General features: G+C 43.2%; 1 protein-coding gene across 11 annotated transcripts in view; it reads right to left on the minus strand.

Moving 5' to 3' along the window:
* The window catches only part of ST6GAL1 (ST6 beta-galactoside alpha-2,6-sialyltransferase 1), a 138,028-nt gene that overhangs the window by 73,787 nt on the left and 46,001 nt on the right, over window positions 1-18,240 (minus strand). Inside the window, exon 1 of one of the 11 annotated variants that reach the window (XM_082393547.1) lies at window positions 977-2,994. The exons of the other annotated variants lie outside the window; for them this stretch is intronic. The gene's annotated coding sequence lies outside the window, so the exon portion shown is untranslated. Of the gene's footprint in view, window positions 1-976; window positions 2,995-18,240 lie in introns of those variants that run through there. 11 annotated transcript variants of the gene reach the window in all.

The raw sequence follows: 18,240 nt of genomic DNA on the forward strand, positions 1-18,240 counted from the left end.
TATTTTTAAACAAATCCCAAATAACATGGCATTCATTTGTAAATATTTCAGTATATATTTCTAAAAGATAAAGACTTTTGGGACTTCCCTGGTGGTCCAGTGGTAAAGAATCCGCCTTCCAGTGCAGGGGACGTGGGTTTGGTCCCTGGTCAGGGAACTAAGATCCCACATGCTGTCAGGCAACTAAGCCCGCACACCACAGCTACTGAGCTCGTGTGCCTCAACTCGAGAGCCCATGTGCCGCAAACTACAGAGCCCACGTGCCCTGGAGCCTGCACGCCACAACTAGAGAGAAGCCTGCACGCCACAACGAAGAGCCCACGCGCCGCAATGAAGAGCCCACGTGCCGCAACGAAAGATCCCGCGTGCCTCAACGAAGATCCCACGTGCTGCAACTAAGACCCGATGCAGCCAAGAATAAATAAAATAAATAAATAAATAAACGTTTTTAAAAAAATAAAGTTTTTTTTTTAAATAACTCTAATAACATAAACTACGTTCCTGATTGTTGGTGACAGTCCAGAAAGTTTGTAAGACTTTAAGTTCCCAGGGGGAAATGCCCCCTCATTTATCTCTGCACTCACAGGGCCTGGCGCTTACTACAGAGGAAAGAGGAGGAGGGAGAAAGGAAGGAAACTGGAAAGGTTGTAAAAGGAAAATTAAAGGAAGAGAGTCTCTTCCCTTTTAGCGAATTCCCTTTCAGTGAATCAACTTCTGCTGAACTTCTCAAAAGAAAAAAAACAAAATACTCACTAAATTAGGTTCCTCAACATTAATTAATTCCTGACTAATTAAGGCTTCTGTGTTTGCTGTTTTCTCTCTGGGATGCCACACATCTGTGCAAGGTGTGCACTGCATATAGCCCTCACGTTCTAGCTGCACTGGTAGAAGGGCATCTTTCCCAATAGACAAAAAAGTGCTCTGTGGGCTGACGGTGACCCTGTCCTCCCTCCGTGATCTGGTGGCTTATAGTTACCTTGGTCCGCTTTTCTCCCTCTGCTGAATTCTTCCCTGCCTTCTACGCTGTCCACGGAGGCCATAGGCAGAAGATACTCCATAAAGCCAGATGCATTTGCAGTGTGTTCTCAATAAAAGGTCACCTTTATATAGAATGACTTCAGTATCAGGAGCAGGACCTCTCTCTTAGGAAAGTTCTGAGTTCTGAGGCTGGCACTGTCACTTGCCAGTCACAGGACCTTTAGATAATATCCCTGAGGCCAAATTTTCTTATATGAAAATAGGAATAATAATAGCTCCCCTGTCTCTTCCTGAGAGCCCTTGTGAGGCCCAAAGGAAGGAAATGCTTTGGAAATGGTAAAGTAGCATAGAGATGAATAGGATATTTTAGTGATGATTTATGGTTACATCCAGAATGATAGCTCCTAAACATCACTGCTGTCTGACAAATTGGGAATTATGTTTCTTGCAAAAATTCTGTATTATTTGAAAGTACGAGTACACAAAAAATTGGAAAATATATCTACATACAATTTATAATAACAAAACATTGAACGCCAAGAAGCAAATTAAATTAAAGATAGATAAGACTTCTTACTGAAAACTACAAACTTTACTGACAGAAATTAAGGATGACCTAAAGAAATGGGAACATATACCATGTTTATGAATTGGAAGGTTCCGTTTTGTTAAAATGTTCATTTTCCCCCAAATAGACTGTGATGGTTAATTTTATGTGTTAACTGGGCCACAGGTGCCCAGATATTTATTTGGTCAAACATTATTCCAGGTATGTCTGTAAGGGTGTTAATAAGATTAACGCGCACATATCCTATTAGTTCTGTTTCTCTGGAGAACCCTATTACATTGACCTATAGCTTCAGTGCATTTTCAGTCAAAATCCCAACAGGCACTTTGTAGAAATTAACAAGCTAACTATAAAATTTATAAGAAAACTCAAAGGACCTAGAAGAGCAAAGGCAATCTGAGAAGAGAAGAACAAAGTTAAAAAACTTAAATTACCAGACTTGTTATAAAACCACAGTAATCCAGACAATGATGTAAGGACAAATAGATCAATGAAAAAGACCAGAATCTGGAAAAACCAGTAACTTAATTTTTTACAGTAACTTAATTTTTTTAACGTGGTATCAGTGAAATTCAATGGAGGAAAGAAAGGTCTTCTTAATAAATTGTTCTGGAGTGTCTAGACATCTATATAGGGGAAAAAATGAATCTTGAACTGTCCTTCACCCTATTAATTTGAAGTGGATCCTAGACCTATATATGTGAAAATTCAAACTATAAACTTTCTAGAAGAAAATATAGGAGAATATCTTCATGATCTTGAGGTAGGCAAAGATTTCTTAGACCAGACACAAAAGCATTAATAATAAAAGGGAGAATAATAAGAACTTCAACACATTTAAAGGCCAAGTTATTTAAAAGTGGCCCTGACAACTAATTTCAGTTTTCAGTGTGAGAAAGACTTAAGATCTAGGCCTGGAAACAACTGTCCCAGGATAAATACATGCAGCCAAGTTGTTTCGGGACCTCACACAAGGGGAAAAGCTTCGTATCTCACCAATATGGTAGGCCCAGGGTTAGGAAGCATTTACGAGAACGAGGTTTTTGTCACTGGGAGATCAGAGTATCACTAGGAGATAGACTCACTCAGACTACCGAACTATATAATTCCAACCCACAATCCAAAATTCACTCAGGCAAAGAAGAGAGCAGGTTGGATTGGAGTCGACACACTGATGGCATGAAACAGAAGGAAATTTAAACACATCTGATCAAACCCTCCCCATCCTATTTTCATAGCTGGAAAAACTGAGGCCCACTGCTACAGAGTATTGGTTTGTGACAGAGCCAAAGTGGAACTCAGATTTCTTGGCTTCCTGACAAATTCTCCGTCTACCACTGAGTCTGTGTCTTGCTGCTGGCTTCAGGGTCTGTCCAGGCTTCTCAGAAGTTGTAGGGGACTCACATTGGTCTTACAAATGTGAGTACCTGAGCCAGTATTTGTGAAGCTCTCAGTATACTGTCCACCATATAGTAGGTGCTCAGTAAAGAATACTGTTACTAGGTTAGATTTGACTTCCCAGATGAGCAGTGACAAAGCAGAAGGCCCTGAAGACAACATTTGAATAGCAAAGGCTCGTTTCATACCAAGATTATTCCTCTACCTGCCTAGCACCCCACGCCACCAGATACTACCATCCAAGGAAAGCCAGGGAGGCCCTGGCCCTTCTCAAACCCACAGGGCATGAGGATTAAAGAAGGAAACGTTCCTCCTTTCTGCTGGTGTGCCTGGAGTCCAGATTTTGCCCAAAAAAACGGAAGGATATAAATTGGACATGAACACAGCACAGAACCAGCCTCACTCCAAATCCTTGGCAAGGGTGGATGGAACAGATGGGAGTAGGCGAGATGTTGAAAGAGAGAAGCTGCTTAGGAGCGAGAAACAGCTGAGATGAGGGAACACTGATGCCTCACAGGGTACAGGAAAGTGTAGGCAAGGGAAAAGTCCTTTGCATTTTCCAAACGTAAATATTACTGCGTTCCTTTTCCTCAGCCCACTTGCCTCACTTCGCAGATGCACCTGTCATTACTCTACACACACCTTCTAACTTCACAGGCAGATTTTTGCAGTTTCTCCACTTAGCCAACATATACTTATGGAGTGCTATGCTGGTCAGGCCCGGCACTAGGCAATGAGAATGCAGGGGTGACTGCGGAGGTCTCTGCCTCCGGAGGGAGAGAGACAGGGAAGAAGCAACGACAGCCGCAGAGCATGTGCCACACGGAGAAGCCAGCCACGCAGTCTGGATGGTTCGAGGAGCCCAGGGATCACCTCCCACGTTTGATCTCAACTCAGACATGAAGAGGAGGAGGAGTTGGGACAGACAAAAGGAAGGCGAATGGGATGTGCTGTGTTCAAGTACCTCGTTGGTCATTTTTTGCATTTCCCTAAGGCTGGGTTTTTACCTTATCATTCAGACAGACTTGATTTGTGTTGCTGAGCATAAAAAACACTTGATATCGTCCATAAACCTGACAGTTTCCTTTGATGCCAACTGTAGGGGAAAGCCACAAAATTAATAAGCATATGAAATATCATCCCTCTCTGTGAAATTATGCTCTCGCTAACCTTAAAAACAAGATTTCATTAAAACCTGTTAAAAGCTTCAGGGACATGAAAATGTTTGCCTCCCATTTGTTTCAGGATGGTCCCAAACCTACAACGTGGACAATAAAAATACACTGTAACCACACATATGTCAAAATCTGAGCTAATTACAATAGAACTGCTGCTTAGACCAATGTAAGGACAGAAAATAAAACTAAAAAGCAATGTTTTTCTTAACATTACATTCATGGAGGGCCTTTTTGGGCAGGACTCTGCTAAATGCTCTCTATACATTATCTCACTAAAATCCCCTGATATCTCTGTGAGGCTGGTGTTATAATCCCATTTTACAGATGAGGAAGCTCAAGGCCAGAAAGATTAAGTAATTTGCCTGAAGAAGGCATCTAGGATGTGTTGAAACTGAGATTCAAACCCACATTTACAACATTTTATTGAGTACTAATTATGTCAGGCCCTGTTCTTAGTACTTTTCAAGTACTGACACATTTAATCCTTCCAGAAAATTTATAGGGAACTACCACTGTTGTCGCCTTTAGATGAAAGGGAGATTAAATAATGTGCCCAGTGTCACACATCTTCCTGACTCCAAAGCCTGTGATAGATCCATGTGCAATCCGGGGTGTGGAAGAAAAGAGGAAGGTCATCCCTTTCCCACAGGCTCTATGCGGTTCGGACTGGAGCTTTGTGCTTTTGTGCAGCTGTGAGAGGTTGAGGCTGAGCTTTGGGGAAGTGCCATGTCCGGACTTAAAGGTTGTAGGGGGAGGCTTCCCTGGTGGCGCAGTGGTTGAGAATCTGCCTGCCAATGCAGGGGACACGGGTTCGAGCCCTGATCTGGGAAGATCCCACATGCCGCGGAGCAACTGGGCCCGTGAGCCACAATTACTGAGCCTGCGCGTCTGGAGCCTGTGCTCCGCAACAAGAGAGGCCGCGATAGTGAGAGGCCCCGCGCACCACAATGAAGAGTGGCCCCCGCTTGCCACAACTAGAGAAAGCCCTCGCACAGAAACAAAGACCCAACACAGTCATAAATAAATAAATTTAAAAAAAAAAAAAAAAGGCTGTGGGTATCTGGGGTTGGCCCTCACCATCAGTCTGCAAAAAAAAAACTGTTTAACCAACCTTCCTCCAAGGAAGCGCCCTGCACGGATGGTAGCCTCACCTATTCCTCTGGTCAGTTACATCAGTGGTGTTCTAAGAAGCATGTGGGGAGGAACACACAAACACTTGACACATTTTGACCTTTGCGAAATTTAGCAAAACTTTAGGTAAATTTTCATACCCAGTGCTGGTGGTTTTGTGGCAAAACTGGTGAGCTCACGTGTCACTTGTTACTGAGAAAACAGAAGTTTATGCTGTACATCTTAAACTTACACAATGCTGTATGTCGGTTACATTTCAAATAAAACTGGGGGCGGGAGCAGGAGGAACAGAAGCAACACCTCAAGAAAACAGAAGTAATATGCCAGAGGAATCAATGCATTTTAAAATGTTTGTAAGCCTTCTGGCTTAGAATTCAAAGGCTGGATAATTTCTTATTAAGAAATAGTTTTAAATTTGTAATTATATCTATATTTATAAATAAGATATAGTGACAACTATAAATTTATAATTTCACAATCTAATTATAAAAGATATAAAAGAAAATAAGCATGAGGCTGCAGGCAGTAGCATCAAATACAATGTCAAGAAATTTTGAAACAACCCAAATATCTAGCCACAGGAATAAGCAAACTGTGATATAGAATTTAGTCATATTCTCTGAAACCATTAACATACTACATGCCTTATAAAGATGGAAAAATGTTTATAATAACAGGAGAAATAAAATAAACTTTGTCTACATTAAAATTATATTAAAAATTTATTTTTTTCCACAAAAGGACAATGATTGCAAGGGAACACTGTAAAATGAATAGCAATGTGTCAGGATGCCAGGATTTTCAAAGTGTGTCTTTACTGCTGTTGTAATGTTTATGAATAAAACAAGAAAAACAAACTTAGAACCAACTTGGTTGCCCACAGGAGAAGCCCGTGGCCCTCCCAATTCAGTTTCTCCTGCATTAGGATATGGTAGTCTTCCCGGAAAAAAGATAAAACTGGGCCTTCTCCACAGGATCTTCTGCTTTAGCACAGGGGAGGGCGAATACATTTCCAGTAAGGCCCCTACATACAAACCTACAAGATGCGAACTTTCAGTGATGCGAACGTGCGTTTGCATGTCCAGTCACGTACGTTAGTTCACGTGTCTGGCGTACATTGTCACGTGCGTGCATCCTCTACAAGTGGTTGTGCTTTTGTGTACTTTACTGTATAGTACTGTATACAGTACAGTAGTACAGTATCTTTATCTGAAGTCCAGGATGTCTGGAAGCAAGTGTAAAAGCAGCAGAGATGTAGCTGTTACTGCTAAGAAGCACCGGCTGTTGTACTGTACTACTGTACTTTTCAAGGTACTGTACTGTAAGATTAAAAATGTTTCTTTGTTTTTTGTGTTTGTTTGCTTTTTATGTATTATTTGTGTTAAAACTATTATAAACCTATCACAGTACAGTACTATATAGCTGATTGTGTTACTTGGGTACCTAGGCTAACTTTGTTGGACTTAGGAACAAACTGGACTTACGAACATGCTCTGGGAACAGAACTCGTTCGTATGCAGGGGACTTACTGTACTGGGTACCTGATGACCCAGCCCTGGCTAGCTGAGCTCTCTCTATGTATTATAACGGACTCTTCACATAACTTCTAAAAGGAAAATGTCCTTAATGACCCCATGTCCCGGAAGAGAGGCTCTCCACCTACTCAAAGGACTCCCTTAACTCTGGCATATGCATTTGAAGATGATGGTTCCCCTTACTTCCCTAGAATCTCTCAGCTACCTCCAGAAGCAAATTTAACAGTGGTTTGGAAATGGGCTACTTCTGCAGAGAAGCAGAGAAGGGTGGAGGTGGGGAAGAGGTATGAAATGGCCAACAGGAAGGACTCTTGGAGGCATTTGCAAAACAAGAGGGCATAAAGATATGAGTGAGCATGGAATGCTAGGGCATTTAATCCAAGGTGAACATCAGCATAGGATGTACAATGGGCCATCTAACAATATGAGTCTGATCGTGAGAGGTCCCTGGCTGAGAGGTCCTTTCTACAGATGGAAACACCATTGCCCTCCTGACTTGGCTACTTCAGGTTCGCCCAGCTCACCCTACGGTCCACTCAAGGAGGTGTGCAATGAGCTCTTAGGAACTTAAGTTCCACCGGTGGCAACTGCAGAAACCTCAGCTATTTGCAGAGAGAGGCTTGCGAGAACAGGAGCCCTGTTTCAAAACATCCTGTTACTATTTTTACCCAGAAATACCTCCTTACCGTCTACACTCTATCTACCTCCTCCCGAGGCCAGCAAGCATGAAAAGCACAAAGCTCCACCATCGTGTGGGAGGTCAGGCAGCCTTCTCTACGTCACAGCATGCTTCTTCCCAATTCCAAGGCGAGATGCATATTACTTCTAGTTAAGCTAAACTGCAAACTCTCAGTTCATCAAAAACACGGTGTTCTACCTGCATGGCCCAGGAAAAGCAAATACAAAAAGCTTCTTGGGTGAAGATCTGAAGTTGAGATTTCGGCAGCTGAACTCATCCTTCAGATTGGTTTTCAGATATTTAAAGAAGAATCGCAAAAGCTCATCTTTTCATTTAAGAATGAATAAAAGATCAGGAAGTGGGTGTTTCTGAAAGGGACAGTTGAGCAATGGAAGTAAATAGGCACCTAAGCAGAGGTCACATCTGTGGGCCTCACATCCATCTCTGCGTATAGAGACGGTGGAGCCACACGTCACCCAATGGTTGGTTACAAAATCAGTGCTTAGGCTAGAGAATGCCCCTCTCTTGGGAAACTATTGATTAAAAGCATTTTAAGAATTTTAAAAGTCGTATGAACCTACTGCAATGTAGTGACTTTATTTGGATCCTGATTTGAATAAACACATTGTTTTTAAAATTATATATATGTACATATATACACACATAAATATGCATACATATCTGTGTACACACACACATCCACATACATATGACAGCTGGGGAAATTTAAATATTGACTCCATATCTGATGATACAAAGGACTTGTTCATTATTTAAATGTGATAATAGTCTATTATAGTTAAGTTGCTTTTATTTTTAAAAAGTCCCTTTTAAAAATACATGTTGAAATATTTATAGATAAAATGAAAAAATAAATATGAATTAATAAATCTGAATTAGAAGTCAATTAAAATAAGCCCTTATTTTGTAAGGACATTCATGTGCAGTAAAGGAAAGAAACAGACAAAAAGTCCTCCTATCTTAAATCACCCATAAAATATAGAATACATAGTCTGTTTATACAACCCTGGAACACTCATATAAAAGTTCACTCAGTGAATCCAACACACTGGGTTATTCTCCAGCCCTGGAGGAGATTATGATTTCTTTTTCTGGGGACCAGAAGAAATAATTATCTTGAGTTCAGTAACATGTGCATGAAGAAGACAACTATTTCAACACTGGGATCATATCCAGCACAAGATGCTCACTCTACAGAGACTGAGGGAACCCTGGTTCATGTCTCCCTACCTGCACTTGTGCAAGCCTCAAATTAAGCTGACTGAGTGGCTGTCAGAACTGTGGGCACTATTGCTATTACCCTCTCTTTCCCAATGTCTCCCTTTTTAAAAATGTGCTGAGTAGAACTGACATGCCACTGGGTACCCATATGCTGCATGAGAGGAAGCTATACCAAGCTTCTAGTATTAGAGTTGATATTTAGGAGAAGAAGATAATCCCATCTTAACACATGGGAACATATGGACGATAAGGAGCATGCAGAGTGATTCAGGTCACAGAGACCATCTTTGATGAGGAAGCATCGCTATGTCTACCCATATGCATCACCATTATTGTAAGTTTCACTTCCTGAGCCCCTATGATGTCCTAGGCACTCTCTATTTTAAGTCTTCTGAAAAACTCTGTGGGTTATTTTACAGATGAGAAGGCTGAAGCTCAGAGCAATTGAGTGAGTTTCCAAAGGCCACACAGCTTGAAAAGGACAGAACCAAGACTCAGATCTCACTCCCCAAGTCTAGCCCTTTCTACCACGCTGCTACCCCTGCCTACAAATGAGGCCTTTAAGGCACAGTTATTTAACACGGACCCTTGATCTTCTAAAACATTTTTTAAATAATTAAAAAAAAAAACAAAACCTGTTGAGTTGCCTAACTGAAAAGCAGACAAAAACCCTACTCCATGATCTCACAGGATGACTTCTGCAAGTCTGCAGCCCTGTTGAGCTTTACTTCCAGTTTCTCTGGCATTCCCTTTGCTATTCCAGCATCTCTTCGCTCCATGTGACATACTTGAGAGAACAAAACAGGAAATGACTTTTTTGTTTGGAATGACAGAAGTCCCAGTGACCTCATAACCCTCCCCCCAGCATAAAACAGGCCCTGTAAGACAATTTTTTTCTTTAAATCTCAAGTCCATTGGGTTATTTATGGCAACTTAATAATTGAATTAGACTGGCTGTTCATGAAAGTGAACTGACAAAGGATGTGCTCTGCCCGAGGGCCAGCCAAGCAGTGACACAGGGACCCCGCAGGGAGTTTGACCTTGGAATGGATTCCTTTATGAACTCGTTACTTGATACAACTTGATACAACTCCTCATTCAAGTGTTTATCAAATGCCTGCAAAGAAAGCCCCAACCCAGGCTGGGTGCTGTGGGGACAGGGACACTCAAGTCAGAGTCCCAGCCCATAGGTAGCTCCAGGCATCATGGGGAGTGGGCATGGGGGGAACACAGCCATCCTCTGTCACACGAGTCCATCTCCTCAAATTCTACCATCCCCGGAAGGATTTGAGGAGATGGGTGGTGTTGGAGGGGGTTAGTAAAAGGTTCACCTCGTAAGTGATGACCAGCAATGGGAACCATCTGACCTGGATAGGATAGTGGGCTGTGAATGCCTTGAGGGCAAAGACCATGTCTAATTTGTTTTTGTATTCCCAGACAAGTAGGCCTCAGATATTTGTTGTGGATATTTTAGATCATGGTCACGCACTATGTTTACAATTTTAAAAGATATTTATGGTTGAATACTGAAACTGTTCTCAGGTGCACAGCAGAATCTGAAGGCTTGGTTTGAGGAACTGGATTCCTGTCCTCAGACTCCATTTGGCCGTATGGGAGGTCAGCTGGAGATGAGGGAGATGGTAGAGTGCTACCCAGAAGGCCTCTCAAACAGTGGGATCCACTGATATCCCAAAAGATTATAGGCAGTGACCCTCTGTCATCTCAGAAGGGAGGCGAGGTGGCTGGGGAATGGAAGTCCATGCTGGCTTCTATTGTGGGAAGGTGAGCAGAGGCCAAGCTCTGTGACTCAGTGGAACCCGCTTCTGCCCATGAGCTCAACGCCCCCTCCCCATCCCCAGCAATGGAGTTATAGTAGCAAAGGAAGCAAGATGAATAAGGATCACCATAGAAGGCACCATGGCAGCTCATACCCCCGCCCAGTATGGGATGAGACCATCAGGCGACTAACTCATGCTTCCAAGGAACCAAGGTCACAAGAGCACACACTTCACTGGTGAGGCCTGGGGAGGCTAGAGAAGACAGTCCTCACATGGGACAACTGTGAAAGGTCTACATTGGGCCATTCAGGGAGGGGCCACAGGCATCCTTTGACTGAACATGTGGGAGGAACCAATGGGTCTGATTGGTTCTTAAGAGTGTGCTGACTATGAGGTAATTTAGTATAGGAGCCAAAGTCTCCCTGACCCCCAGTCTGAGATAGGAGCCCCTCCTCTGTGCTCCCACAGCACCCTGTGAAGACCCCATCCCAACACCCTCTCAGTTTCTACGTCTGTCTCTCTAAGAGGGTGTGACCTTCCAGAGTGCAGGAAGCATTCCAGTCCTCTCTGAAGCCCGGGCACCTACCACACTGCTAGGTCTAGACTGGGTCCTTAGCAAGGACTTCTGCATGCCCTGAATGAATGAGTCATGAATGAGGTGCCTATACCAGAATCACACTCCACCCAAATAAAGCAAAAAAATGCCTGGCCTGACTGAAAAGCCAAGTCAGAAAAAGTCCAAGAGAAGGCGACTGGCTAGGTCCTGCCTACCTCTCCCATATTATAAACTAAAAGCTTCAATGGAAAGGTCCCTTCCCACAAAAGGAAAAAAAAGGAATCAGTCAGCTGAGTGAAGTTAGACAGAGAAAGGCAAATGTCATATGTTATCGCTTATATGCGGAGTCTAAAAAAGGATACAAATGAACTTATCTACAATACAGAAATAGAGTGACAGATGTAGATTCAAATTCCAGTGCCCTGTAGTTATGCCGCCATTTTTTAAATAGGAAATGCTACCTGTGGGTACTTTAGAATTCAAATTTTTCATTAATTGCCGAGAAAGTCAACTATAGGAAGGTTTCCATTAGCTCTTTGCCCAGAGCCCAAGCCTTCCACTCCAGCCCCTCGCATCAGGTACATGCTTATTTGGGTTCCCTTGTACATGATGTGTGGCGTCTGAGTGCTCTCTGAGGTGTAGCAGCCCATCACAGTTTGAAATGACCTTAGTGAACAGTCACGTGGTCAACCCACCACCTGATGAATGAATTCCCTATTCAAGAGCACCCAAAAAATGGCCAGCCTGCCAGCATCTGCTTTCACACCTGTAATAGCGATCAGCTCTTCTTCCAAGGCAGCCCATCTGCAGACAGCCAAATATTAGTTATAAAAAGCTTTTTACTTACATTGGACTCATCTCCTCCCAAGAGGAAAACAAATGTCTGTTCTTTTTTCCATAAAACAATGCTTTAAAACTATTACACCGCCTAAACCTTTTCTTTTTCGAGCTAAGCATTCTCATTCTTTGAACCATTCCTTCCTTAAATAACACGTTTTCTGAACTCCGCACAGTGTCCGGGTGTGGCCTGACTAATATGGAACAGGAGGCCGACCATACCCCACCATGCAAATGTGGAGGATTTCTGGTTAGTTCTTAGCAGCCTCATGCTAATGACCCTCGGTTAGTTGAGCATCCACTGAACTCAAGCTCACCAGACTTGCTTACAAGCCCTACTCCCTACCTCCCAGCTGGGCTGCCTTAGTGCGCCATTGGTATTTGGAGCTCACGTTTTATCCTCTATTTATCCTGGTGCTCCACTTTATCTTCCCACACTCAGTCCCTCTTCTAGCCTGTGAAGCTTACAGAACTTTGAGCCTGGCACACCCAACATTTGCTACCCCTCCTGGCTTTAAATTATCCATAAGTGGGATCAGCAAGCCCTGTCTACGTACTGCTCTAAATCACGGGTTAGATAGGCACTATCTTCCCAACAGACACAAATTAGCATTTGTGTCTGTGTCCGTTTTATAACTATCTTAAGTGATGATTATAAAAGCAGTACATTCAAGCCAAATGAACCACCATCTAGCCCACATTTTCCATCTTGTTTATGAGAATATAAATCCTCAGTTATTAAGGATACAAATATGTTCACTGTCTGATAGAAGAGTTCTAAGTTAATTATCATCATAATCAACATAAAGTTTCTCTATGGTATCACACAAAAATGATTGGCCACTGAGTGGGTACTTGGGATGGTCTTTAAAATATAGGTTCTGGGGCAATACGCAAGTTTCCTTGTGCAGACACCACAAAGAGCTGCTAAACTGAGGGGCAAGATGCTGGGACTGCCAACTGGGAAAGACATTATCTTATATAATAAGACATTAAGGACAGAGAAAAGCTATGGTGCTTTCCAATATGAACCCCAAATTGAAAGTGTCAGGTCATGGAACCCTATGTCTTGTGTCCTGGGGTAAGGAGAAGCAGCGGCGATGTACTGATTTAATAATTACCTTACGCATCAGTTATCACATATTGAGTGCTACCATGTGCAGGCATTTTACATAGGTCATCTTAGTGATCGCCTAATGCTGATGGTTTGTAATTATTCCTTTTGAAAGTTCAAATGTCTTTCTCTCCCTGGGTTTCTCCCACCCTCTAGAAGATGTTGAAGACTTCCAATAGCACTTGAGCAAAACTATTTGCAAGTTTTCTCAGGGCTCTGGTAATTCATTAAACCAACTAACTATCCTTTGATAAATATTTCTCAAGATTTTCCTGAGAATAAGACACTGTGCAGGGCACTAGGGACTCTGGCTAACTTCAAGTAGCTATATTTCTTAGATTCATCCCTCTTTAGCCATGGGCGTCAATCCCCTCTTCCCTTTGTTGGCTGTGTGGCCTTGGGTAGGTTACACTGAACACTGATATAATGCCCTTTCCCTAATGAGGATGAGTGTAATGTGCACGTGTGCCCAGAATAATTCCAGGCACATAGGATATTTTGTAAATAGTAGGGATTTTTTTCTTTCATTCTTTCCTACACAGTCTGCCAATGCCTTTTCAGAGAAGGTAGGAATTAAATAGGAGTCTAATTCTTCCCTGGTGGCTCAGTGGTTAAGAGTCCGTGCTCCCAATGCAGGGGGCCTGGGTTCGATCCCTGGTCAGGGAACCAGATCCCACGTGCATGCTGCAACTAAGAGTTCACATGCCACAACTAAGGAGCCCACGTGCCACAACAAAGACCCAGCACAACCAAATAAATAAATATTTTACAAAAATAGGAATCTAATTGTTCTGCTTTCTCCCTGGACATCTGTGAACTTTATGTCATTTGCCACCATCAGGGAATTAAACCTGCATTCTTTGCATACCATTTTTTTAAGAAGGAAAAAGAAAGACTTTAGTTCTTGATACATTTTGTAAGTCATACTTCCCTTTATTTCTTCTTTTCCTGACACTATTCTATGTATAAAATCCAAAGGTGGGGCTTCCCTGGTGGCGCAGTGGTTAAGAATCCACCTGCCAATGCAGGGGACACGGGTTCAAGCCCTGGTCCGGGAAGATCCCACATGCCACAGAGCGACTAAGCCTGTGCACCACAACTACTGAGCCTGTGCTCTAGAGCCCACGAGCCACAACTACTGAAGCCCACGAGCCACAACTACTGAAGCCCGCGTGCCTAGAGCCCATGCTCCACAACAAGAGAAGCCACCGCAATGAGAAGCCCACGCACTGCAATGAAGAGTAGCCCCCACTCGCCACAACTAGAGAAAGCCTGTGTGCAGCAACGAAGACCCAATGCAGCCAAAAATGAATAAAGAGATTAATTAATTAAATTTTTTTTTAAAGTCCAGGACTTCCCTGGTGGCACAGTGGTTAAGAATCTGCCTGCCAATTCAGGGGACACGGGTTCGATCCCTGGTCTGGGAAGATCCCACATGCCGCGGAGCAACTAAGCCCGTGCGCCACAACTACTGAGCCTGCGCTCTAGAGCCTGCGAGCCACAACTACTGAAGCCCACGTGCCACAACTACTGAGCCTTTGCCCTACACAGCCCGCGCACAGCAACGAAGACCCAGCACAGCCAAAAATAAAAACAAATAAATAAATAAATTTATTTTTTAAAAAAATCCAAAGGAAACAAACTTGGATCATTTAAATCCAGCTCCCAGGGGTAGTACAACTTGGTGTGAGGTGGAGCTGGTTCAATGCTAGGCACTGACCAAGAGTCAAATGGTCTTTCTGCCACCCTTGGCCAACGCCTTTGTTTCCCTGGACTTACCATTTGCTATGGTCTGAATGTTTGTGTCCCCTGCAAATTCATATATTGACATCCTAATCCCCAGATGTGAAGGTATGAAGTGGAACCTTTGGAATGTGATTAGGTCATGAAGGTGGAATCCTCATGAATGGGATTAGTGCTCTTATTTTAAAAAAGCCCCAGGAAAGCCCCATCACCCCTTCTACCATGTGAGGACACAGCAAGAAGGTGCCAGCTATGAACCAGGAAGTAGGCCATCACCAGAACACCAGCATGCTGGCGCCTTGATCTCAGACTTCCCAGCCCCCAAAACTGTGAGAAATAAATGTCTGTTGTTTATAAGCAGCCCAAACAGACTTGGTCACCATTACAACCACACAGAACTCTTGGGTAACATGTCATTCTAGTCACCCAAGTGAGTCACCTACAGATTTATCTCCTAAAAGCATAACCATGGTGCAGAAAAGAGGAAACGAAAATATAACCGCATACAGCTAGCTGCTCAAAACGCTAAGGAGAGCATTGCTAAGAGGAGAGAAATGCCACTTGCCCACAGTCAGTGGTTCATAAATAATAATAATAAATATTGTGGGCCCACTATGTGCCAGGCCCTGAGCTTGGGGCTTGGACTCAGTAGCAACTCTTTGGCAAGGACCAGATATAATTTGCTCGATGTCCCATTTGCCAGTCTGGATGTTACTAGCTTACTTTTCACTTCCCCACTCCTTCCTGTGTCACTTCCTCACCTTTCCTCACCGGCCCACACTCAAAATGTTGGTGTTTTTTTTTTTTGTTTTTTTTTTTTACAGATTAAGAAAACACCCTCAAACAAATCAATTCCTCAAGCAACAACCTAATCTCTTCTTCCTCAGAGCAGGGCCTCTTGAGATGCTTATATTTCCCCCACTTTCCACCTGTTCCTCAGATCATTGGAATCAGCCCACACCATTCCATTGAAGTTGCGTTTCTAATTGCAAAATCTAAAGACTCCTCTCCAGCACCTACTTCAGTGAGGCCTCCTTGGTTCTTTTTCTTCAAACTCCCTCCCTCTAACAGGCATCCTCCCAGCTTCCCTCCTCCCTCCCCAACCCAGCCTCCTCTGGTGACCAGATTCCTGCCAGCCCTGAAGTGTCCACATCCCCAGGAGTCCAGCCTCAGCCTCACGGTCTCCCCTCACTCTGTACCCCCTTACGCAAACCCATGGGCACCTCCCCCAGACTCTAGACCACATTTAAAAACAAAATTTAAACCAGACACCTGTACAGAAACTTTACACCCCACATTTACTCATTTTTGTAAAATGTGTTAACCACTAACTATGTGTTCAGCATAATTCTTAGTGCTTAAGATGCTTAACCAGATGAAGAACACTACCCTTAGAGCTTTACATTCTAGCAGAGTGAGACACGGAAAACCATAAATGTAATGAGTGAATTATTTAGTATCTGGGAAGATGCTAAGTGCCATAGGAAACAAAGCAGAGCAGAGTATGGGAAGAGGAGGACCACAAGTGCTGAATTGAGGCAGGTTTCCATTTTTAAAAGGGCAGAGTAAGCCTCATTGAGAAATGGACATTTGAGCAAAGAATCAAAGGTGGCAAAGGAGTGAGCCCTGCAATCTCTCGGGAAGACCATTTAAAGCAAGGGTAAGACCCATGCAAAGCCCCAAGGCAGGCATGCACTGTTGTGTATTGACTGGAAGGAAAGGAGCAGGGGAGGGCACAGGGAGAGGGCATCCTAGAGGAACAGAGGCAACAAGGGTGAGGACTTTGGGTTTTACTCCAAGTAAAATTGGAAGCCACTGCAAGGGTTTGATCAGAGGGGCAACCTAATGTGATTCAATGTTGCCAGGATTGCCTGTGGGGATAGGATAGGGGACAAGGGCAGAAGCAGGCAGACCACCAGGCAGATCCCAGTGACAGCTGCCCGTGGCTTGGCTGCAGTGGAGGTGGTGAGAGGTGGATATGATTCAGATGTGCTTCAAAAATCAAGCCCAATGGATTGGACGTGGGCATGAGAGGAAAACAGCAAGGATGATTCCAAAGTTTGGGGTCCAAGCAACTGAAGGATGGTGCTGCTTTCAACAGAAGAGAAGAAGATGTGGGAAGAGCAGATCAGGAGTTCAGCTCTGGGCATCCTGAGTTTGAGATTAGACTCTCAAGTGGAGTGTAAATAGGCAGCCTGATAGGAAATTACAGAGGTCAGGAGGAAGGTCCAGGCTGGAGGTATAAATGTGGGAGTTATCAGCGCTGAGGGCCCTTTGGAGGTTCTTGATCAGCTGGTTGAGTTTTTCTCTACCCAAGCATATGGGTGTTTACTCTGGAACAAGAGTCCACAGGTTTAAACTTGACTCTACCACTTCTCAGCTGTGTGATCTTAACAGGCTACTCGACTGCTCTGATGATGTTTCCTCATCTGTAAAAATGGAGATTAACAGTACCTACCTCTTAAGGTTATAATGAGGGAAAAATGAGGCAATTCATATTAATTACCTTGCACATGGTAATAAGCATTCAATATATGTTAGTAATTATAATCCTCTCCCTCAGTCTCTCCATCACTTACTATCTTGCTAAGCTTTTTTCTCTCTTTCTTATCCCCTATTCAACTCATCCTTTACTCAGGGTGCTCCTAGATCACGTGTTCATCCTGGTACCTCACTGCCCCTAGAACAAGCCCGTAAAGGTATTAAGTCAAACTCTATAGGAAACAAAGTTCTACTATTACTACTCTCAAACATTTCTTAAATCTGTCTCCATCTCTCGTCTCATTATTTCTCATGTGAGCTCCCAATAAATTCTATTTAAACCTCAATTATAGCTCAAATAAAATTAAAATATAATTTTAATTTGCTTACATGTCTGGCTTCCCTTAAAACTGTAAGCATTTCAACCATCAAGTAATGATTAGCTCCATAGCCCCAGTGCCTTTGTGTCCAATGCCCAGGCCGTGGAAATCATCAAATAAACATCAGTTGCACAGATGAAAAAACAATTTTTTTGGCTACCTGCTGGACACTGAAATTAAAATACAGTCATCACCACCTCCACATAAACTACATTTCCTGCCCTCAAAGAGTTGAGAGACAAACTTAGTGCACCTGAGGCAGAAAACAAAATAGCTGAATAAATGTAATGAGATTAATGACAAAGCAAACTATATATGATATTGACCATATTTACACAAAGAGCCCCAAGAAAAGATACCATCTTGGCTAGAGTTAGAAATGAAGACAGGTGCTCTTATTGAAATGGCTGGCTATAACCAGAAGGCTTCAAGAAGAAAGATGTGAGCAGGATTTTTGAATAGAAGATTGAGAAGTGAGGCAGACCCCTGGGGGCTTCATCAGTGGTCAGGGATAGCAGATGAGAAATGGTAGTGTGTAAGGGCGCCCAGCTCAAACTGGAGCCCAAAGGAGCTGTTGGAAGAAAAAAATGGCAGATAGTCAATCAGAAAGGAGAGGGTGGTGAGGACCCTCCATCTTGAGTA

The sequence above is a fragment of the Balaenoptera borealis genome, assembly GCF_965194805.1.
Source record: "Balaenoptera borealis genome assembly, chromosome: 5".
Classification (NCBI taxonomy): domain Eukaryota; kingdom Metazoa; phylum Chordata; class Mammalia; order Artiodactyla; family Balaenopteridae; genus Balaenoptera; species Balaenoptera borealis.